The 24325-nt window shown below is 34.9% G+C and overlaps 1 long non-coding RNA gene and 1 pseudogene across 1 annotated transcript; both read left to right on the top strand.

Annotated features, from left to right (window-relative positions):
- The first annotated feature begins 51 nt into the window (after positions 1-51).
- Positions 52-22942, top strand: LOC138832856 (uncharacterized). Its single transcript, XR_011373712.1, has 3 exons — positions 52-151; positions 15850-15986; positions 22702-22942. It is a non-coding gene; the product is annotated as an uncharacterized lncRNA (long non-coding RNA).
- On the top strand, positions 16988-21028 carry LOC138832779 (large ribosomal subunit protein eL33-like; annotated as a pseudogene).
- Positions 22943-24325: the final 1383 nt, after the last annotated feature.

Below are 24325 nucleotides of genomic sequence, written 5' to 3'. Positions count from 1 at the left end.
CTTCCTGACTTCCGGCGAAGGTCCAGAGTCCTCGCACGGCTTTATGGGAAATGTAGTTTAACAGTCACAGACAAGGATGGCGCTGTGGTGGTGGTGGTGTCTCACAGCCCAACCTGATTAGTGGTGGGTTAATGCTTCCCTTGAGATCAAGGTGTGTGAAGTAAAGGGTAGGTAGGGCATGGGAGAGCTCTATCTGTGGGAAATACTCAGTTTGTCAGTATTTCTCACTCAGAACCAATTTTGCCCTCAGTCCAGTGCAGTCGAATTGTCAGAGCAAGTCTGTTGGGCTATTTAAACCAGAAATGTTGACTGGGTTGACAACGTCAACAAATTATGTCTATTTTCTTCAGGATAATTCTTTTAAAAGTATGTGTTCAACTCCTCCCACAAAACTCCTTGTTTGGGGTTTTAAAATGGTGTAATGTATGTAAAGTTCTTAGGTTAGGACCTAGAACAGGGTTGGCACCCACTGTGCAATTATTGTTGCTGTTATTTCATTTCCTATGAATTCACTCTCCAAAGTCTACAAAAATTATGCCAGTCTGAGAATACACAGCGAGGAGGCATTATCAGTATTCAGATCCTTCTCACAGTGAACATGGTGTGTGTGTGTGTGTGTGAGAGAGAGGGGGGGGAGGAGGAGAGGGAAAGAGGGAGAGAGGAGGGAAGGAGGGAGGGAGGGAGGGGAGAGGGAGAGAAGGAGAGGGAAAAAGGGAGAGAGGGGAGAGAGAGAGGGAGAGAAGGAGAGGGAGAAAGGGAGAGAGGGGGAGGGGGAGAGAGAGAGAGAGAGAGAGAGAGAGAGAGAGAGAGAGAGAGAGAGAGAGAGAGAGAGAGAGAGAGAGAGAGAGAGAGAGAGAGAGAGAGAGAGAGAGAGAGAGAGAGAGAGAGAGAGAGAGAGAGAGAGAGAGAGAGAGAAGCGCCCACGTGAGTTTCTGGGAGACCTAGAGCTTTCTACAAACAAGATAAGCACCTTACCACTAAGTTAGCTACACGCCAGCACAACACTGTGCTCTGATAAGTGCTTTTTTTTAGTCTTGTGCTATGCTGCTTTCTGTGAGTAGTTGCTTTCAGCCTTTAAGGACTTCATTGATCAGACAGGAGGTTAGAAAAATCCATTTCAGTTACTTCACTTGTATTCAAACATAACTGGAGTAGACAAATTAGCATAATGAGCACCCGTATATTAATAATCCAGCATCAATAGCTATTATGTATACCACTCCTAGCCATTAGGATTCTTTTGAAATAACTTCAAGATGCCATATCACTTCATTCATATTTGTAAATAAGCCTTTTGGAGTTTAAAAATATGTATCTAAAACATATGAATTTTATAAAAACATAATAATGCAACTAAAATTTTAACAAAAATGTGCTAACAAAATAGATCTTCAATATCAAATCTACCCAATTATTTCTTGTTTTATTTTACTGCTTTATTTAAAATTTAAGACATTACATTTCATGTCTTAGATTCATGTTTTTTTTTCATCTTGCTGTTTAAGAAAGTTGCTTTTTTGTAAGCAACATTTAAAGAAATGACAACAAATTTTGGTTACAGAATTTGATGAATAATGATCATTTGGTCTGTTGAATCTCACACATTCTTATCTTTTTAAATTGTATTTTTATGGTGTCTTTTTCTTTTGCATTTATTATAAGGCAGTGTTAAAGTACATGATTATTTAGGTAAAGGGTTTTTTCTTTTTTTCTCTTACACAATGCATTTATTATTTTTTAGTTATATCACAAAATGTAGGAAACTAGCACATTAATCTATTTGGAACAAAACAGTATAGACAGTCATGCTGTGCACAAATTCTAGTAACCATGGGATATTAAGTAACAACAGCCTGTACCACACCAAATTTCAAATCTCACACTTTATTAGTTTAAAAACCATTTAAACAAGTATATTAAAGTTATTGCACTAGTTTTGATCTATAATTAGAAGATGTACATCATGATGATAACAATGCTTCCAATGTCTGTTGGTGATTGGTCACTGGGCCTTTCTTTTTCGGTTCACATATAGGCATTAAATATTTCTGAAATAATATGGCATCTTGAAACTATTTCACATATCTGTTCACATACAGACTATAAAGCATAAGGTTGCATTTCTTTTTTGTCTCTCTGTGATAACAGTGCATATAACAGTACAAAACAATAGATAAGGAAATGAAGAAATCTGTTAACAAAAATGAAAGAGCCCCCAAGGAACCAAAAAGTAAACACATTAAAAGTAAACTTTACATCGACCATGAGTAGCCTGGAATGTTGACCATTTCAGCATTCAATGACTACATATGTAGCCAAAGAAACTTATTGAAGAACATGTGACAAAGCTTAAGAAAGTAATGTGATAAAATAGATGATATCCCAAATCAGTTACAAGGGAAACATTTACTTTTAAGGAACTTCCATACATGTTTTGTTATATGGAAATTGTAATTGATATTAGGAATTAAAAAGTAATATGAACATTTATAAGATTTGTTTCTGATTTTATTACATTTGTACAATATTTGGTTTTCTCTTTTTTGTTATGTTATAAATAATTCTTGGTTTTAAATGTTGTCTACTTGATAAAGTTCATTCACAAATGTTCCTACTTAGCTAATTATTTTACTAGCTACTTATCTCATTAGAAGGTGCCAAATAGTGATTAATTCACTCCATAATAACTAACAGAAATTATTTTATAATAAGCCATTTCTTTCTTACAGAAAGTTTGTAAGGAATAGTAAGGTAAATACATGATTTTCTTCTTTATTACCTGATTTTCCAAATAGTTTCTTAATATCCACAATATTTAAAAGCTTATTTTAAAATTATAGATGTGACATTTTAGTTATTTGAAATAGTTATTTAAAATATTTTAATATTAATTTTTATTGCCTAGATTAAGCTGACAATGGGAATACCCTCAGGCCTCTAAGTTCTTTTAATCAAACTTCTGTTGTGTTTAATAGCTTACTTCTTTTCTGGCATGAAAAAATGTTTTAGACTCATCTTGTAGATATTCTGCTGCAGACCCCATTGGACACTCCTCTAGAAGTTTCCATATCTTTTAGTCAGAAGTGATATTTAGGTTACCATAGTATTTGTTTCTGGGTGCCCATTATTAATGGACTACTGAATACTTCTCTTCCTATAACCCTAGCCTACAAGAAACTGGATAGATACAGATCCTTTCCAATAGAAGTTCCAGGAGAACAATAATGTCCACATATATAATAAACAAATGAAATACATTCTTCATTTTATTGCTCTTACATTTAGAAACACGATAGCTTAAAAAAGACAAAGTTCTTTAGCTGTAGATACTCTTCTTAAATGGATTCAGCATGTAGTTTCAGCTACATGTTTTCAAGAATTTCTTGTATAAGTAGTCTTTTTGATCTAATTAAACTGGCCTATACTCTGACCTAGCCATCTCTTATGTTTTCCTACCTTAATCCAAAGTCATATCTACTTTCCAGAGCCCAAGCCTATTGGATCATGCTGGTCATTTCTGTACAATGGATTTTCAATTTCCCACCTTACTTACTAGTTTAGTGTTTGTTGACCATTTTTCTTTTTTTTCTCTCCTTCCTTCCCTCCTTCCTTCCCTTCTTCCTTCCCTCCCTCCCTCTCTCTCTTTCTCTCTCTCTTTCTCTCTCTCTTTCTGTCTTTCTCCCTTTCTCTCTTTCTTTCTTTCTCCCTTCCTTCCTTCCTTCCTTCCTTCCTTCCTTCCTTCCTTCCTTCCTTCCTTCCTTCCTTCCTTTCTTTCTTTCTTTCTTTCTTTCTTTCTTTCTTTCTTTCTTTCTTTCTTTCTTTCTTTCTTTCTTTCTTTCTTTCTTTCTTTCCTTCTTTCTTTTGTTGGTCATGGGGCTTCAACACTGGGCCTGGGCACTGTCATCAGCTCTTCAGCTCAAGGCGAGCACTCTACCACTTAAGCTACAGCACCACTTCCGGTTTTCTTTTTGTTTATTGGAGATAAGGGTCCTATGCACTTTCCTGCCCGGGCTGGCTTTGAACCATGATCCTCAGATCTCAGCCTCCTGAGTAGCTAGGATTACAGGCATGAGGCACCGGTGGGTGCCCGGGTTGTTGACTATTTTTCTAAATGCCAAAACCTGAATTTTTTTTTGTTGTTGTTTTTTTTTTTTAATCCCCGAGGCCTTTTCTTACTGTCATGTCACATTTTGTGCTCCTTAGGTGAACATCCAAGCCACACAATTATAATTCTGTTTGGAAACAGTCTTCAAACCAATGATGAGATTGTCACCTGAATTTGTACATAAAATTCTCAGCGTTTCTCTCCATCTTGCCAAGAGGCAATTATTCTATACTAGCTTCCAGATATTCTCAATGTGATCAAATTCTTTTTATCCAGGGTGGACACTTGATTACCATCCAACACTTGGGGCTCCCTCATTTCCCTATCATCCCTTCCTTTCTTCTCTACCATTTCCTCCTAGACAACAAATTGCATATATATATGTTTGTCTCAGGAATTAATTCTAGGAAAAAACAAAACTACAAAAGAAAATTTTCCCCCTCCTTCCAATTGGTAATCTCTCCTATGTAGCAGTTAGCTTTCTATGTACAGTTTGGCAGAGTCATTAACCCTCAACAAATAAATTAGTCCCTATTACCAGTCATTCTGGAACACGTTATATGCTGTTGCTTTTATAAGAACAGTGTAATTACGAATGCACAACGTTTGGATTGATTGCCCTTGAGATCAATAATCTGGAATCCAAACCATAAACCATTGTTTTGTGTCTCTGCCCAAAGAATCAGTTCACAAAATGGCTTTTTCATATTTCCAGTCCTTCTATGACCACGTGCATCTCTGTGCTTTACATTTAGCTGATCATGAAAGTTACCTGCTACTTCTTTGTCCTTCAAATAAATGATGCTTATAATGTATAGACTATTTCTTTTTTAAAGTATATAAACCACAATTTATATTTTAAATGGACATGTCACATGTATATGAGAGGAAAGTTTAAGAAATTAAACTTACTTTTTTGCACAGCACGGTGTCCTAAGATAAAAAGTATGCCAACTGTATCTTGTAAATTTAGTAAAATAAATGTTTTTTGTTAGAGAAATAATAATGAATAATGTATAAAGAAAAGATTTGCAAATAATTTTACTTGATAATTATATTTGCACTATCTGAACATATCCCTTGTTCTTGCTGCACTTTCTTTGTATTTTTGCATTAACACTTTATGTATTTTATTCTTTTTATTAATAGATTTAAATTCTTTTCAATGTTGAGAGTTGACTTTTTAAAATATAGTAATTGTTATAGTATTCATTGATTTCCTTTCATAGATAGTGCAACTAATAAAAAGATGGCAGATGATAAGAATGAAATGTAATGGAAATTATGCTTTAAGTATATACAACATATGTAAAATTTTAAAAACTGACTTGAACAATGCATGTGGTTTTTGGCGTGAGATAGGTTCACATGCATGAGAGATTCCAATTTAGTTATATTATATGCATATTTTTATTCTTGAATACAGTGAATTTACTCCAGTCTTAGAAACTTTGCTATAATTATTTCTTATTTTTGAAATATTCTTCTAGATTTTCTAATTATAGGCTCGTTCTTGACATTCTTGTGTCAGCTCAACTGTCATTTTTTTTTTTTTTTTTTTTTTTTTTTTTGCCAGTCATGGGGCCTGAACTCCGGGCCTGGGCGCTGTCCCTCAGCTCTTCAGCTCAAGGCTAGTGCTCTACCACTTGAGCCACAGCTCCACTTCTGGCTTTTTCTGCTTATGTGGTGCTGAGGAATCGAACCCAGGGCCTGATGCATGCAAGGCAAGCACTCTACCACTGAGCCACCTTCCCAGCCCCTCAACTGTCATTTTTTTTCCAAGAACTTCCCTGATCACTGAGTTCATTGTAGCTCCTCTGCTGATATTTTCTTATTTTAGGGTTTTTGTTTTTAGTGCTGGGGTTTTGAACTCGGGGATTTGCACTTACTAAGCAAATGCTCTACAACTTGAAACATGTTTCCATCCTTTTTTGCTTTAGTTATTTTTTGAATGGGAACTTCTGCTGTTTTAGAGGGTGATCTTGGAATTCAATCCTCTTACTTGGACTTCGATCTTTCTCCTATCCCCAATAACAGTCATGTGACACCATATAAGCTTTGTTTGTTACAAGGAGTCTCACTGACTTTTTAACCTGGAACTCATCATCTTTCCATCTATGCCTCCTGAGATTAGAAGAATGAGCCTCTATTCTAGGTATATCATTTTTGGCTTTGCTATTTTTTGTTTCCTAATGAGAATGTAAACAACTATATAAGGAGGCCGACTATGGGCCTATGTTGTTTTACTAGAACCTGAATATTTCACTTAACAAACAAGAGACAGTGTTTCTTATTTGCTGTTGAACATATGATTCTATTCTCATTTTATGTCAAATACTTTTTGCCAGTGCTACCCTGGCTTCTTGATTAACATTAAAAAAGGAAAATTCATCCAACTTTCTTTGGTTACATTTATTTCCCATTTATAGAATTTGCATAGGGAAATAATATCTGGTTGCTTCCCTCAAAGATTTCCATATCTATAGGTCCCATGGTTTCCCTTATGTGCAATAACTAGTATATGTTTGAGTCAAGCAGAAAAGGTCAGATAAGTTGATGTTAGGGAAATGAACCCTAAAATATGTATTCAAATGTTTTTTTCTTTCATGCAATTGTTTCTAACACATTTATAAGATTATTTCTTTGTTGTTTGTATGTCCCTCCCCCATGGTATAACCCCTGCTTTCACTGTATTTGATGTTGTTATAATTTGTGGAGGAGAAGGGCAAAAACAAATCGTTTAAATAGGGATGCAGGTGGACCCATTGCCACAATGAGATGTACAAGTCGTTATGTCGAAAATGAACTTTACAACTTTGGTGGGGGGGGGGAGGAGGATTGTGTGTGGAGGGGAGAGAGGATGGGAAGGGATGGGAAGGGGAAACAAAGGAGGAGGCTACAATGCTTGATAAGAAATGTACTCATTATCTTGCTCATGTAATTGTAACCCCTCTGTACAGTATTTTCACAATAAAAAAAAAGAAAAAATAGATTTCCATGTCTAATGATGTAAAATAAGTGATAAACAATCCCTTGTATTAAGATAAAGCTTATTTGTGGGCACCTAGTACATTCGTTTTGGGCAGGATCAGAAAAGGAATAGTGGAAATAAATGCCCTTACCTTTGTCTTTCTCTGCTTTCTTGGGTTTTTCTTGGAATAGTGTATTGCCAAGATTCCTTGCAGCTAGGCAAAGAATTCAACTTGTAATTGAATTATTTCTAGCTGCTACACTGTGAAAGGATTTTCTAGCTAACTCAGTTAAGAAATAGTAAATAGCCCTGGAGATCCATACTGGTCTGTAGGCAATCTGGAAGGGCAAACAGGCAGGACTGGCATTCACCCTTGAAAGAGAGTGAGCAGTAGTGGAGCGTTGCCAGATCCTTAATGGACCTTGTGAGTAAAACCAACACACATACACATACACACACTTCTCAGATGAAACAACAAGCTATAACAACAAATATTTGTGATATAAGCCACTAAGATTTCACCATGGCACAGTCCATGAGGAGACTGTATCTGAATTGGGTTTTGAAGGGCTAGTACCAATAGCAGAAGAGGATAAAAGTTTTGTCACAGGGTCTTCTTTTCTGGGTAGAACTTTGTCTCTTGGAAAAGGAGGAGCACACTTAGAGATAAAAGTAATTTACTACTCTTGATTCCAAAGAGGTAGGACAGAATGCAGTCAGTGTCAGATATGTCAGAAAAGCATACCATAAAATCTTGATGTTCAAGGGTCCTGGTAGGCCAAGAGCTGACGTTGCTCTGTCAGCAGTCCCCAACTTGTCTGATATAAGGCCTTTTGTGTTCAGTATGCTTTTGCAAATACATTTCTCCTTTCCTAAAAATGACAGCATGTAATAGCACTTGGCAGAGATGACCAAAGTAAAACACTTTTACACTTTCTGATATGTACAGACAGAAATGCCTTTAATCTTTATTTAAATGCATTCATTTATGACTTTTTATAGGGAAACAAACCACTTTTGTTGACTTTATTGGTAATTTCATCTGTCTTACAATTTTCAAAAACAATTTTCAGAGTTTTACACTCCTGAAAGTATATGGAAATTGCTGCATTTTTTTACACAAACATCAATTTAGTTTATGCATTTAGTTCACAAACAGCAGTTATTCTTATTTACAAATCATCTCTCCCCTCTTGCTGTGTGAGTAAGGTTTTATGAAGCAACAACTGTGATATGAGGAGGAGTTTGTCTGATCAGAGGCAGAATTAACATTGCTTGAAAGAACCGTATTCTTCTTGTATACTCAAGTTAATTGATGCGGTAATTTAATCACTGAGTTGCTGTTCACATTTCATGTATAAGTCACTTAAACTTGATTTTTTTTCTCTTTTAGAATGTCTAGGTTGATGAGCATTTAAATAGATGTGTAGCATTTGAAAATGTCCTCAGAAATGATTGCAGCATGACATCCATCAGATTCTGTATTCAGTTTTAGTCTAGTTATTTTGAAGCTTTCAGATGAAAAAAAAAGAATCTAAATTTAATATTCTGCAACAGGTTTTTCCATCATCAGGCCTAAGCCCCGAGGAATGCAATACATTTTTTTGAGTTTTAGTATTCTACTTTTTTTTCCTTAGGATATTTTTGACCCTAGATACTTTTCTCCTTTAAATTTGACGGAGCTGTGATCATGGCTCTGACCTCTAGCCTTGAAAGAAGACAAGTTATGCCTCTCAGGAGCGATGCCTCAGGCACTTTGCAAGAAGGCTGGCAGGGATTATTTCCCAGGCTGTGAAGCGATGACCTTCTACCTAGAGTGAATGTCTGCAGTGCACGTAAATTCCTCCAGACATGATTGAGAGCCTTAGGTTTGTTACCTGCTCTATGAATCAGTCTATTCTTTCTCTATGGAGGAAGGGTAATTTAGTGCTGTATTTAAAGCCACATGCTAGGTGCTCATATGTCAGTTAATTTACTGGGGGAGGTGAATATATTCTACTTTTGTCCTGATCGAAGGTTAGTTCAGACGTAAATCTGAAATTTTGGAATAATAATAATAAAAAAAACTAGAGTCACTTTGCTGTGGTCGGAGGGCACCTTACCTCTTATTCTAAGCAGAGAGCCCCACCAGTTTTCTTAGAGCTGGGCTCTACTTGACTAATTTCAGTATCGCTGAGAGGTTTTCCATTACCTCCTCAGCTACCATTACAACAATAATAGATCTCTGATTGCTATGGTATTTTCAGAATACATTAAAAAGAGGAATGAAATTTTGAATGATTAGTAAACACGTTTGGAAGCTGTAGGATGTTGTTTTTATTCTTTGCACAGAATTGTCAATCTGAGTTCAGTAAATTCCTAGAATTTCCAAAAGTTAGAGACCATCTCATTTTTCTATTAGAAATATCAGCATTATAAAAGCATGTATGCAGTTTCTAATGATACAGCACTATTTTCAACATTATGTGATGATTTTTAACGTTAGGGTTAAAATGCTTTTATGTGTCTGAAGTTCTTATGAAAGAAATATCCTTGAGAATACACTTATTGCCACTACATGGGTTAGCCGGTTCCAATATAAATCTAACTGACAGAATTGTGGGAAGGCTAGAGTGATTTAGAAAAGGAGCAATGTTATTGAAGGTTATGTCACATACTTGGAATGTCAGAGTAAGGAACTATTATCTGTTAAAAAACTGCCTCTAGGGATATCTTATACATTATTATATTTCATCCATTCGCATGGACTTTTCTAGCAACAGGGCTACCGATACATTTCTTAAGTAAGGCTTTGATATGAAATAAAACTTGAACAATGACTCATTCACTTATTTATTCATTCATACAATCAAAATGGATAAGTAAGTCTTACAGCATTCTTGGTGACTAGTACTTGAAGGTACAACTTAAATTCATTACCAAATGTCTTCTATTTCCAAAGGGTAAAGTTATTGGAGGTCAGTTATCTAAAACATTGCTAATTTGTGAAATCCAATTATTAAAACTCTATTTGGTACAGCATGACTTTACTGTTATATGTCATAAGTCCCTTGCTTGGTCTTGTTTCTGAACATAGGAACTTTATAGATTTGGATGCAGATTTATTTTAAAAATCCTTAGCCTTTATAATCTAAAATATAAATGGAAAACAAATCTCCCTGTCTCTGTCCCATCATCAAAATGGTTCATGGCGTAGTTTGACATTGGTCTTGGAATTCTGTTAGCTACTAACTTTTGTTACTACTAACTTTACCTTCTTTCCCCTTTGCTTCTGTTCTTCCATCTTCTGTGATCAAAATAGCATTTTTACTTATATGAAAAAAAAATAAAGTGATATAGCCAAGATACTTATATCAGATCTTTCTTAAATTCATTGTCATAGCTGGGTGCTGGTGGCTCACATCTGTAATCTTAGCTACTCAGGAGGCTGAGATCTGAGGATTGTGGTTCAAAGCCAACCAGGGCAGGGAAGTGCATGAAACTCTTATCTCCAATAAACCACCAGAAAATCGGAAGTGTCTCTATGGCTCAAGTGGTAGAACGCTAGCCTTGAACTGAAGAGCCGAGGAACAGCTCCCAGGCCCAGAGTTCAAGCTCCATAACTGGCCAAAAAAGAAAAAAAACAATTATTGTCATGTCAGGCATGGGTGGCTCATGCTTGTAATCCTATCTACTCAGTAGGCTATCTGAGGCCTGTGGTGTAAAACCAGCCCAGGTAGGAAAATCCATGAGACTCTTATTTCTACAAAAAAGAAAAAAGAAAAACCACAGAAATGGAGCTGTGCATAATAGGTCAGGGACAGCACCAAGGCCCTGAGTTTAAGCCCCAGGATTGGCACAAAAAAATAATGATTTTTAAAAAATAGTCATGCAATCAGAATATAATTTAATCATTGAGTTTTAAATAGGACAACTATATAGTATAAATGACTTCTATGCCTGCATTAGAAGCTGTACAATTGGAATTATCTTTATGGAATTGTATAGGGCCAACATCTAATGAATGATGTTAAGTTGACCTGATTTATAATTTGTGCTCTTCTTCTTATAAGCAGCCTAGCTTTGTCCTTGGTATTCCATTTGGCCGTAGTCATTTTTTAGTGTCTTTTCCACATATGTATGATAGAGGATTTCTAACTGCTTAACTCATCTCAGATTTCATCCTCTGTTTTATGCTCCAGAATACAGTCAAGAATGAGCTTTTAAAATCCAATAGGTAACCATTTATCTAAAATCCTAACTGCCCTGCATCAACTTTGGAGAATATAGAATGAGGTCTTTTCTTCCTCTTTAATTGAAATACCCTTAATTATTTTTTTCTGATAATGTACAACAATATGTGCTTCTTTATTTATAATTTATAGACATACCCAGGCCTAAGATATCTAAACATGGGATATGTTGTATATTATGTACAACTAAGAGAAGGTAGTAAGAATTATTTTAAAAAGTTCGAATATATTGTTCTTGTAGTCATGCATGATCTTGCTTAGTTACATGCACTACTTAGTTACATGCACTACTCTTAGTTACATGCACCTGGCTTCAGTGTCTTGCTCTCATGGAGCTACGAGTACATAGTTACAGAAGCTATGGCATGTCAACCCCATCTATTAGAAAAAGCTCACTTCTTTCAATTACTCATCTGCAACTTCTTATTTTCTCCTTAATTTTCAAGACTAAGTTCATGCATCACCATCTCAGCAAAACTAAGCAATATTTTGCTTCCAAAATATTCTAAATTAGCATTCTTGTAATATTTGATAGCATTTATAGTTAATTTTTATGAGCAAGATCAGGTGGAATAACTATCTTTCTCTTTTCCACATACTTAAGGTATGTCCTATACATGTAATGTGTGATTTAGGAAGGAAAGGGAGAACTCATTTAACATGGGTATTCAAGATAAGATAGCCAGCCACTGGTAGAAGGAGAATTTTATTCTAAGTCTCCATGGTTCTTAAAACAACTGGGAAATATTTAAGGAAAGTAACTGCACAATTTTTAAGTGAGAAATTGTGCTTTATGTATTGGCATCAACTGCTATATAAATGTTCTCTTTTGTTCTCTGAGTTAAAATCCTCACTTCAACCCTTTCTTATTGAAAGCTGCATTTTTGTCCTTTAGACATTTTTCTTTATTTTATGTAATGCCATAGCGCTAGCACAAGTACATAAAATATTGAAGTGCTTAAAGTTCTTTTTGAAGTGAGTGTTAGGAGAGAGCGAATCATAGGAAGCAGGTTATGGTTAAGGATAATGTATTTTGATGATATTCAAATTCATTCAGCAAAGACTAAATAAGTCAGAGCAGATTTGCTGGTTCATCAGTTGTGCAGCTTCTGCATTCTTATTAGTAAACGGTAACACATTTTACAAAGACTCTATCTTTTCCCACAGGGCACAGCTCTAGGTTAAGCCTAAAAAGCAACTTTCATTATAGATCGCTTATTGAAAGTGGAGTGAAGCAATTACAATATCTCTCTGAAGAGGTATATTGGCCAGACACTCTACTTTGGAATAGAGTATTATATTGGATTAGTTATTTAATACTTTAGCTATTATTGAAACTTGGAAATTTATATTGATGCTCCCTTGGGCTTATTGATATTGTTAGAAAAGCAACTGATATATTATGAAAAAAAGACCAACATGCCTCTTAAAAATTAAAATGTAGACATTTTTCTAATTGTATTGGTTTAAAAAAATAATTTACAGTAAGGAGGAAATTTGTTTTGATAATTTGTAGAAATGGATATTTATCCTTTTTAATTCCCTACAATAATAACTATTTTATGACATATTAGAACAAAATATCCATCCTTCTGATGATTTATTTTTGAGACAATTTACACATAAAATATACAGCTGTTTCTGAAATTATTATTTCAAATTAGAATAAAAATTCAAGATGTTTTTTCATAATGAGTCAACAAATTCTGGCTCAATTGCAGCAACAAATAATCTCCTTGGAAATTAAGTCTCTTTTCTCTTACAAATAGATTTTTGTCACCTTTCTCTGGTATTTAGGGGTAGGATGTTTTCATTTTTACTTCTTTGAATTTAGAGATTCAAATTCAGTTGTTTTCATTATATTCTGTGATTCTTTCTTGAAGCCTTCAAGTTTGAATTTTTTGCCAGCTTATGAATTATTTCAAATGATGAAGTGAAATTTCCCTATTTAAATAGCACATCTTCATTGTAAAATAAATGGCTTGAAAGAAATATTTTAATAACATTTCAATACAAGATATATTTCCTTCAATAAGTACTTGCACAGAGTTGTTATATGTTTACAGATGTCATGCCACAAGAAGTTATTTATATTACTATATATGATTATTCTTTTTTTCTTAATGGTGTGCTGGACATTGAACCCAGGACTTTATGCATGCCAAGCACAGTATCTATCACTGAGCTACACTGCAGTTCGAATGACATTCATTCTTGAAAGGTGCAACAGAAACATGCTAAATATACTTTCCAGATGCATTCCTTGTATGGTGCTTGTTACCTGTTCTAGGTGTTGTATCTGTGATTTATAGTTTTATATAGATAGAGTGTATATTTATTCATTATCAACAAAAATAAAGTTTAGAGACATACATTTCTCAAACTCACTAATGAAGTAAAAATTAACTCTTAAAAGATGATATGACAATGAAAGAAATTATAGCAATGGAATAAAGGATTTAAAGAAACAGCCTTCTCATTGACAATGAATTCTTATTATCTTTTTAAAAACAACTGCATTCCTAATTCTCCTTATTTTAATAGTATCTGCATGCTAATATTTGGCTGAAAAGGAATTGTAATGCTGCCTAGATCCAGCTTTGCTCTACTATAACTCTACTATAACATTGGGCCAATAATATAACATGTACCTAAGAATTTTCATCTCTGAATAGTGGGATACTTAATATTTTCCCCCATAAAATTTTGTTATATGAATTAAATGAGGAAATACATATGAAAAGCTTATAGTGATATTGGTACATATAATTAACTATTTGGATTCTTAATCTATTTATTGTTATGGAAACCAGAAATAACCTTTTGAAATCCAATGACCACATAGTATACTAAAGTGACCTGCAGGAATAAGTTCTCCAAGTAGCACAGTCTTAATGGTGTGATTAATAGAGACATAACAGTAGTTTTCAAAATGACCTGGGTTTTTAACAGTTTAACTTCATGCATTGGTTTATAAATACAATATGAATCCATTAATCTTTCTGCTCCTATTGTGACTTTGTGTCCTTCTCCTTCTAAGTCAGAGGTCACAGTTCTACATTACACCCTGATATTTAAGCCATTCATATGTATATTCTGGTGAACCATTGGATCTGAAGTTGATGTGCATGCAAGTAATTACAATTAAATACTTTTCTATTTGGCAGTACTAGGCCTTCCTTGCAATTGCTAGGCAGATACTCTACCACTTGAACCGTGACTCTAGCTTTCTTTTCCTTCAGTTAATTTCTTAGCTTTTCTTAGTTTTTTTAGCTTTTCAATGCAATATCTATTTTTTTATTGTAAAAATACCATACAGAGGGGTTACAATTACATGGGCAAGGTAATGAGTACATTTCTTATCAAGCATTGTTGCTTCCTCCTTTAGTTAATTTTCAAGTAGGATCTCATGTTTTTGTCTGAGGCCAATGTCAGACTATGTTCATCATACCTATAACCTCCCTCGTGAATGTCACTATGCTGGACTTTTTGGTCGAGATGGGATCTCAGGAACTTTTTTCCCAGATCAACCTTAAACTTCTATCTTTCTGTCCTTGGACTTCCTACAAGCATGGATTACAAGGGTGAACCACCAAAGGAGGCCTCAGTGTAATGCTTGGTATGAGGTTCTTTTCAAAATATGCAAGGGGAATGTAAAATTTGTCAGGAACTTTTTCTCAGCTGTTATTTTAGTTTTTAGTAAAGTTCTGATACTAAATTAGAATGCCTTTGAAATATACTTTAAGAAGTCTTTTGAGAAATATGTTGGCAGTTCTTAGAAACTTGAAGTAGTAATTATTATGTGTAAAGATCCTTAAGTCATTAACAGTATGGTTGCTTAAAAACTGAAAGGGCTTATTAAAAATATAAGCTCATTAGCAATAAGTAAATGAACTTCCTAATGAAATATTTACTTTCTCACCAATTAGCATTTTGATAATGAGAATATATTTGAGTCCTCTATCAGTCCATTCTCAGTAGCATACATTGTGGTACTGATCAAACCTCAAATTTCCGTGATAATCATTGAACTTTTTTTCCTGGTACATGTTTGTCCAGGTGGATGTGTGGGCAAGAAGAAATTCAAGCTGTGGTGGATCTGCAAGATGGAGCTGAAATTTCTGCCTAGTAGCCTGGATTTCTTAGCTTGTATTGGTCAAACTAAGCCATTGAAATATATGTATGCTTTAGCAGTCTGTTACACAAACATTAGACTTCTTAAAAACATAAAGAGGTCTAGGTGTCAGCTGCCATGGCTTACTCCTGTAATCACTGCCACAGTGATGGAAAGTTCATAGTCTAAAGCCAGTCTGGGAAAAATCTTGAGACTTTTTATGAAAAATATCTAAGGGAAAATGATTCACTTTGAATGTAGCACAAGTGGTAAGATGCTGCAGGAATAGGAGTTCAAAACCTCAGTACCACCAAAAAAAAGGAGATTTGAAATTTCTTTAATAATAATATACCCCTCCTAAGATTTTTACAAGCATACTCAAAATTCTCAGTAATTTTTTGTTGTTTCTTTTTACTATGTGTTGGAGAATCTGAAGGACTTTCATAAAACTTAAGAGGCAGCTAAAGCGTCACTTTGAAGCTGTTCAACTGGTAAAGAAGAAAGAATTGGGTACATTCATATTCTCATGTACATATTCCTGTGTTACTTTAGGAGCATTATTAGGTCAGTATTCCCATTATACAACTAGCCACCTCCATAAGGTTCAAGGTTTCTGTAAGTCATTGTTCTCTAAAATGAAAAGAAGCAGAGAAAGCCTTATTCTTTAATGAAAATATTTCAAAGTCATGGGGTTGGGAAGGTGGCCAGAAGTGGTACCATGGCTCAAGTGGTAGAGTGCCAGCCTTAAGCTGAAGAGCTCAGGGACAGAGTCTAGGCCCAGAGTTGAGGCCCCATGACCAACAGGAAAAAAAAATTCAAAGTCAGATGGCCATGGATTACACCTATAATCCTATCTACTCAGGAGGTTGAAATCTAGCATATGATAGTTTTGAGGCCAGCAGAAAAGTCTGAGAGTCCATCTATAAAAAAAAAAAACAGCGAAAGTAATGGAGGCCTGGCTCAAATGGTAGAACACCATCTGCTCCAGCAAGCTGAACAAGCACAGTGTCCTGAGCTCAAATTCTGGTACTACCAAAACCAGAACAATGTATTTCAATTATTTTTCAAACTTTAAAATGCATATTAACCTTATTAAAGTATGTGATATTCTTTAAAATCCTATGTAGTTGAGCTGTAATAGTATAGCAGATTGAAAACATCAATAAATTTTTCCAACTTTTTCTTTGGAAAGTTTATGCAAACCTACGAAAGATATGCAAGTTGGAATAATTGGTTTTTGTATACCTTTCAACTAGATTACCATTTTCCCCATATTTGTAATGCTTTGATGTTCGTTTAAATCTTCCTTCCATTAATCACAGTTCCCTCAATTTAAAGGAAATCACTTAGTTCCTTGTAGAATAATTTTATTGGTGTCCCTTTTTTTTTTTGTATTGAAGCTCTCTCTTTTGTGTAACATACAAAATGCTTTCACAAGCAGGGTGCTGGTGGCTGGTACATACTTGAAATCTGCGTGGGTGGCTGAGATTGGGAGGATTGTTGTTTGAGGCCAGCTGTGACTTATATATGAGACCCCTTCTCAAGCAACAGCTAGGCATGGTGTCATGTACCTGTTACCCCAGGTATGGGAAGCTGAGTCCAGTTAGAGCTAAGCAGGCCAGGTTCAGAAATTCTAGCTCAATGGCAACAATGGCATATGCCTATCTCTGTGGCTATAACAGGAAACCTAAAATAGTAAAATTGTGGTCCAAGCACATGCTTAGGCTGAGAGAGGAAGATCCGTTCTAAATAATAATAAATGCAAAGCCCAGCCCAGCGCCTCACATTTGTAATCCTAGCTACTGGGGAGGCTGAGATGGGAAGATCTTAGTTTAAACTGAGATCCAGCCCAGACAGGAAAGTCCATGAGACTCTTATCTCCAATTAATCACCAAGAAAGCCAGAAATAGAGCTATGGCTCAAGTGGTAGAGCATTAGCATTGAGCACAAAATGTTAAGGTCATTTTGTCAGGGATGTAGGCAATTAGTTTAAGCCACAGAACTGACATGAAAGAAAATGAGTGTAAAAAAGGGCTGAATGAATGGCTCAGTAGTAGAGTACCTCCTTGCAAGGGGGAAGATCCCCAGAGGCCTTACCAGTCACCTAGTACAGCAAAGATAAAATTACTTGTTGTCAGAACAATCTCTGTCATTGGCTTGTATACAAATTGTCTTTAACATCTGCGTTGATACTTATTTTCCAGACCAATTTGCCTATGCTATTCAATTTTTTTCTTTCTTTTTTTTTTTTTCTCCCTATTTTTATATGCTGGAAATGTCCAAGAGTCTACAGCAGGTGGCGGTGTTAGCAAAGGCTGTGCTTTGGTAGCTAATCGGCCTGCAAACCTACAAAAGCTTTACAATTAGTGGGGAAGAGTTCAGATAAAGATCTACATTTCTCTCTAGCCAAATTTCTTTCAAGAATTGCTTTAGGAATCATGATGGATATAGAGACTAAGTTTTGTTTTAAATATGGGATCAAATAACTGAAATAGGCAATTATGCATATGTCTATATTGCTTATTTATAACCAGAAAAAAAAAAGAATGCTTTCAATGAGAAGGATTAGTGGTTTTACAGAAACATTATTTCTATTGCTGAAAGGTAGTTAATTTGAAAATATGTGGCAAACATCAGAGAAGGTACTTTAAAACAGAACTCTTCTGGTTCAATAGGGTAACAAATTTTAGGGAGTGTTTGATATTGAGTGAAGTAGTTAAAAAGTATTCTTTATTGGCAATTTGGTTTATAGGCCATCTTTTTGTGACATTTTTCTTCTTTTATTTTAAAGAAGCCTACACAAGAAAGTAAATATTGTTTTCATTTAGCTATTCAATTTGATATTTTCATAATTTTAAAAAATCACTCTACCAGAATTTTAAAGACTTTGAAGATGATGTACCAGGATAATAAGCTTCTTTATTGTTGCTTGGATGTCAGTACCTCTATGTGGAGATTTGAATTTAACTTTTAAAAATAATCAACCTTACTATGTGGTTTCTATTTCCTTCCATTTCATCTGTTTTCTTTACTTTTACTTGCCTACTTTTGGATTATTTTATTTCATACTCTTCCGAATTATCTTGTTCATTTTACTCCTTTTATCCTTTTAGAAAATACCACAGAAATTGAGACATTAATCCTGTATTATTAATTTCTAAATCAATAAAGCAGGATACATTTGAATATAAATACATTCTATATGGTGTATTTAACATGTTTCTATGTTACAATGTTCTAATGTTCATGCAGTGCGTAGATATGAAACAACAATAGATTAGTTGGTTATTAGTATGATTATTTAGCTTATTGACAATTCAGAACAACTAAAATTAGAATAGAATGAAGAGACCACATAACTGCATGGAATTGTTGCTTGGGTGAAGAACTGAGGTATAAAAGATTTTATTCAAAGGGAGACATAACAGACCTTGGCATATATTTGCTTGCTATTTCTCTGACATAGGAACAATTCACTTGCAATTACCTTTATTTAGTTAACCCTGTCATACTCCTGAATTATCTACTTCCTGTATTTTATTAAGAAGAAAATGACTGGCAAATATACTAGCTTTTCCAAGAAGCATGTGTTTTAGCTGTTTTTCTAATTAAATGGTTTACTTCATGCCTACATTTGGTTGCTCTGTCATTAAAATTTGGTTAGCCTTCGAAGCCTATCTGGGTTCATGGTGTATTTGAAGCCATTATTGTTTCTACATTTTGAGACTATAGGTGGAAAAAAATGATAAAAATATATAAACTGTATCAAGATAAACCTGAAAATCATCAGGAGAGTTGAAGGGGATACAAAGTCTCTTAGGCATAATAACAGATTCTCCATGGAACAGCTCTGTCCCTGAAAGACAAATAAGACAGAAGTAAACCTTACATTTTTCTTCAAGGATGACATTAGAACTAGGAAATGAGATGGAAATTGTCTATGTATTGTATGTGGGATAAATCATTTTTTAAACAGGAACACATTGCCTACTCTTAATAGGCTATCAATGGCTTATTGAAGTTATTAGTTAACTCAGACAAATTACAGCATACTTCTGAAATTTAGTTATGATTAATTCTTAATCATTACTCTATTAAAGCCCATTATTTACATATAATAGTGTTTAGTAAAGTTTGGCAATCACGGTTCCTTGAAAATTCTCAAGGCAAGTGCACAGTTGAATGAAAATGCCTTAGAAATAGGATTTTTATCAAGTTTGTCCTGTGGCAATCTATGTTTTAAATTACAGCACAACTCACTCCAAATCAATATAATGAATTGATTTGTAAATGTTTCAGGAAGGACTGCTTTCTTTGGATTTTGTCTATTGAATGTGCACTGCGGTTTAAGCATCTTTTTTTCTGCATAATTAAGTCTATGTTCTTGGCATTTTACTGTGCTTAAACTGAGTTTTTTAAAAGCAGAAATGTATGTAAAGCAATATTATGCACATCCATTATTCTGAGCCTTATAAATATTGAAGTATATTTTCTTTATGTTGAGAAATAGGAGAGAAAATAAAGCTGAATTCCCTGAACTTCAGTGTCCCTTTCTAAGGATATTTAAACTGTTTTACTTCTGGAAAAAAAAGGAACATACTGCCCACAAATACTTAAATTTTCTGAATACACAATAACATCCATTATTGTTATAGCTATGTCTTGTTGGATTTGCAGTATATGGAAATCAGAACAAAAAAGAATAAGATAGTGAGTTGAATTTTCAGAATTATGAAAATATTTTGGGTGTATATATAAATGTAAAGTACTCATAAAAAAGTAAATCCGACTACCTTTATTAAGATGTATGATAATGCCTCCTGCAGGACAGGGACTAGGCTAGTGTTCTGTGATCTTTATCTTCTTTTGTGAATAGTACTAGAATTTGAACACAGGGCCTGGTGTTTGCGAGATTGGTGCTCTACCAATTGAGCCACACCTCTAGTGAGACCAGTTAAACAGCTCACACCTATCCTGTGGGGTTTGGTGTTCTTCCTCTATATATGAGGAAAGGTAAGGTATTGAATCCAGAAATGGTACTTCATGGTACTTCAGCTCCCAGGGGATTAAAGTGCTGCACCGCCTTCTCCTCCTCAGCTACTGCAAATGACAAATCCAATCACCTGAATTCTTGCCTCTAAGGAACTCATTTGGTGGTTTATCAGGCAAGTAAACCAATCAAGAAAACAAGTTACCTTTCTCCGTCATCTTGGAGCTTGTAGAGGCCGACTAGGAATAGGACTTCTAAAAGGCAAAATGTGTGGTGCAGGGCCGTTTCTGCTGACTATAAGTGGGGTCTCCAGAACCCAAGGGAGCACAGGGCTCTCCTTACAGCTGAAGGTGTTTGGACAGGAGATGTGCTTAAAGCAAAAATACCAACACAGTAATTCCTGGCTGCAGATTAAACCAAACAGAAAAATAACCGGGGAATCTGAGGAAAGGTAACTCGTGCCCATGGAAACAATGGCATGGGTCAGGCCAAATTCTGAAGCAACCTTCCTGCTAAGGCCATTGGACACAGTATCGGAGTGATGCTGAGCCCCTCCAGAATTCAAACCAATGGAAATTTAAAAAAAAGTAAATCTGTGTTCTTCTTTTTTTTTTAACCACATGAAAAATCCCTTCGCCCGCTTCTCCGTCTTATTTTGGGAGTTACCAGGTTTGAACTAGGCAATCATTCCACCATTTGAACAACAGCTGGGATTACAGGCATTTACCCCAAGTCTCATTTTTGTTTTTCTTTGGGATAGGATCTCACTAGGCTTTTTTTGCCTGACTGGACTTCCAACCACTGTGTCTGTATTTCTGCCCGGATTAACAGGCATAAACCACCAGACAATGAAAGAATTATTGTTGATAATAGCAGCTAAGTGTATAATTATAGTATGTGAAAAGATACAATGCTGAAGAAATAAAAACCATTGTTGTAAGGCTGATTTTGAAGAGCCAGAAATTTTGGTCTAAGTGCCTTAGAACTCCTTTTCAAGCAACTTCATTATTAATTTCCCAGAAGATTGCTGTTCTTGGTAGATTTAATAGTTTCACAATTATTCTTTATATTACATAAAATATTCACACATCAGAAATCTGTAGGGCATATTCCACAGGGTATGTTTTAACAGTCACTCGTTTCAATGAACACTAACAAAGCATGTTCCATTAAAATACACATACTCACACAAGTGATTTTCAGTTGTCAATGATAACTCAATGAGAATGCACAAAAATCCAGTAGTGTTCATCTGGCAATTTCACATCATATGTTCCAGTGTATCCTAAAAATATATATATAGTGGCATTGCAAAATAGCTTACTTTTAGAATTTTAGATCATTTGAAAGTATAATTGTGGAAAAACAATTTTTTTTCTGGAGCTATCAATAACCTTCATGATCTTAATTATATATTTGTGTCATTATATCAGGCACCCAGATTACTTTACACATAGGAAATAGTAAAGACAGGTACCTTGTAAGAGCTAGTGGTCTTTGTAAGTGATCTTGTATCTACTGTTAAACATAATTATATTTCCAACTGGGCCACTCAGAATTTTCTTTTTAAATGATTTGTAATTTAGACATCCATGGAAACTCTCAAACTTGGCATGGCTTTTTTCAACTTGATGATATTACATTTCCTCCAGCTTCAACTTTCAGTGATTCATGCACTGCTGCTGATTGCTCTTTGTGCTCTTAATGACAGAATTTGTATTTTTAAAACCAAAATTATTAATTTACTGACATGCATAAATTCTGGAGTACGTTTCTGATAAAACTATGATTGCAACGTAAGTACCTTAAAATGTGTTCCATCACTCTGGAAGGAAACTGCGTAGAAATGCCTGGGTTTTCATGCATATAGAACACAGCAACTACTTTGCCTTCGTGTCAGTTTGGCCAGCTGTTCCTGTCTGTTGTAGACTGGAGCCCGCTTTGCTTAGCACTATCTAGCCTGAACTGGAAAGCCAAGCTTACTGTTAAACTCTTAAACTTTTTCTGAAAATGTTTCTAACAATGAAGCTGTAATATTTTTAAAAAATGATTTTTTTGAATCAGGAACAAATAAGCATTGCTTCTTCTTATTATTGGTACCAAATGAAATATAGTAAAAAAAAATTAAGTAACAACTGATCATTAGAATTTTTTTTAAAAGAGCTGTGGGTTAAAATAATTTCAGAGACATGCCAAATGTGTGTGTTTGCATATATTTGTGTCCAATCTTGTTGTGGATATAATGAAGTAAAAATTTCTGCTGTTCTTTCTGGATTTTTTTTTTTCTAGATTAGGACTCATTTCTATGCCTTGTATAAACAAGTCCAAGCAGAACCGATGCTGATTTCATCAAGCTAATATCAGAACTTAACAACTGTGATGCCTGATGATGGCCTGACTGGCGAATCGTTTTGTGGCTTGATGCCAAAAATCTTAAATTCTTATTAACTTGTTAATGTGTCAGACATAATTGTAAAGTATGGAGTGCTCTTTATTATTATCCTCACAAAATAAATTCTATATACTTCTATTTTCCCAACAGTATGAAGAGGTGTGAGCTTCCATTAATATTTTGGATTATGAAATTACAGATTTAAAGGTGCAACATGTGTAAATGTCATTATTCTAATAAAAATTTAGATTTACAAGATGAAACCTTTCCATAGACTTGAAGAAATTGCTCTCAATAAGGCAAATCCTAAAGTGACCAGTAGAGGGGGCAGAGGCATTGTAGAACTGATCACTGAATGAGAAATAACTGAGAAGTATGGTCTTTGACCATAAATTGCTTAATATTTCAGAAAACAAGCAAGCCTTTCAAAGCATTTCTTTGAACATGGGTTGAGTGTGTGTTCATCTGAGTTTAATTCTGCCTTTCCTACATAATTTCTTTGGAATGTTAAGTTATCACTGGATTTTTTCCTTAGAAACCTCAAATCACTTCTAAAGCTCTCTGAAGGGAGAATGGAGTCAGGAGCAGGTGGCTCACGCCTATAATTTTAGCTACTCAGGCGGCTGAGATCTGAGGATCACCGTTTGAAGCCAGGTGAGGCAAAAAACTCCATGAGACTATATAACAAATTCCTCAAAAGAGCTGAAAGTGGCAGTGCTACTCAAGTAGTATTATGCTCATCTTGAGTAAAGATCAGAGACAGTTCCCAGGCCCAGAGTTCAAGCCCTAGGAGGAAGGGAGAAAGGAGGGAGGTAAGTTGGGGGGGGCATGGAATTGCAGCTGCTGCTAATGAAATAAATACATTTAGTAAGTCATAAATTACCATTTTATAGAAACTTAAATTCTAACTCTTGTTCTTTATCTGAGCATTTGATTTAAAAAAGAAATTAATCCCTAGAAAAAGACTTCATGATAGGTTAAGAAAGGCGAAAATGTGCTAGGCACCAGTGGCTCACACCTGTAATCCCAGCTACTCAGGAGGCTGAGATTTGAGTATTGTGGTTCAAAGCCAGCTCGGGCAGGAAAGTCCATGAAACTCTTATCTCCAATAAACCACCAGAAAACCAGAAGTGGTCCTGTAGCTCAAGTGGTAGAGCCTTAGCCTTGACATGAAGAGCTGAGGGACAGAGCTCAGGCCCAGAGTTCAAGCCTTATGATTGACAAAAAAAAAAAAAAGTGAAAATAGAAAACAAAAATACCTTCTACATAGACACAAAACTCAGAGAGCCTACATTTTAAAATTTGGCCTTAACATTATTTTATCTTAGGTGAGATAATTTGGGTGAACATATCTGAACCTCATGGATTATTCGATCCTTTATAAATTTTAAGAAACAAAACCTAAATAAACCCACTAATTTGAAATTAATTGTAAATGTAAATAGATATTTGACAGAAGAAAAATGGAATTCGCTCCGAACAAAACAGTTCTTTTTATCTTTTTATGATGTTTTAATTGTA

Source organism: Dipodomys merriami, unplaced genomic scaffold (genome assembly GCF_024711535.1).
Source record: "Dipodomys merriami isolate MVZ:Mamm:240054 unplaced genomic scaffold, mDipMer1.0.p SCAF_20, whole genome shotgun sequence".
NCBI lineage: Eukaryota > Metazoa > Chordata > Mammalia > Rodentia > Heteromyidae > Dipodomys > Dipodomys merriami.
The sequence above is the reverse complement of the archived record's forward strand: the minus strand, read 5'-3'. Positions and strand labels throughout refer to the sequence as shown.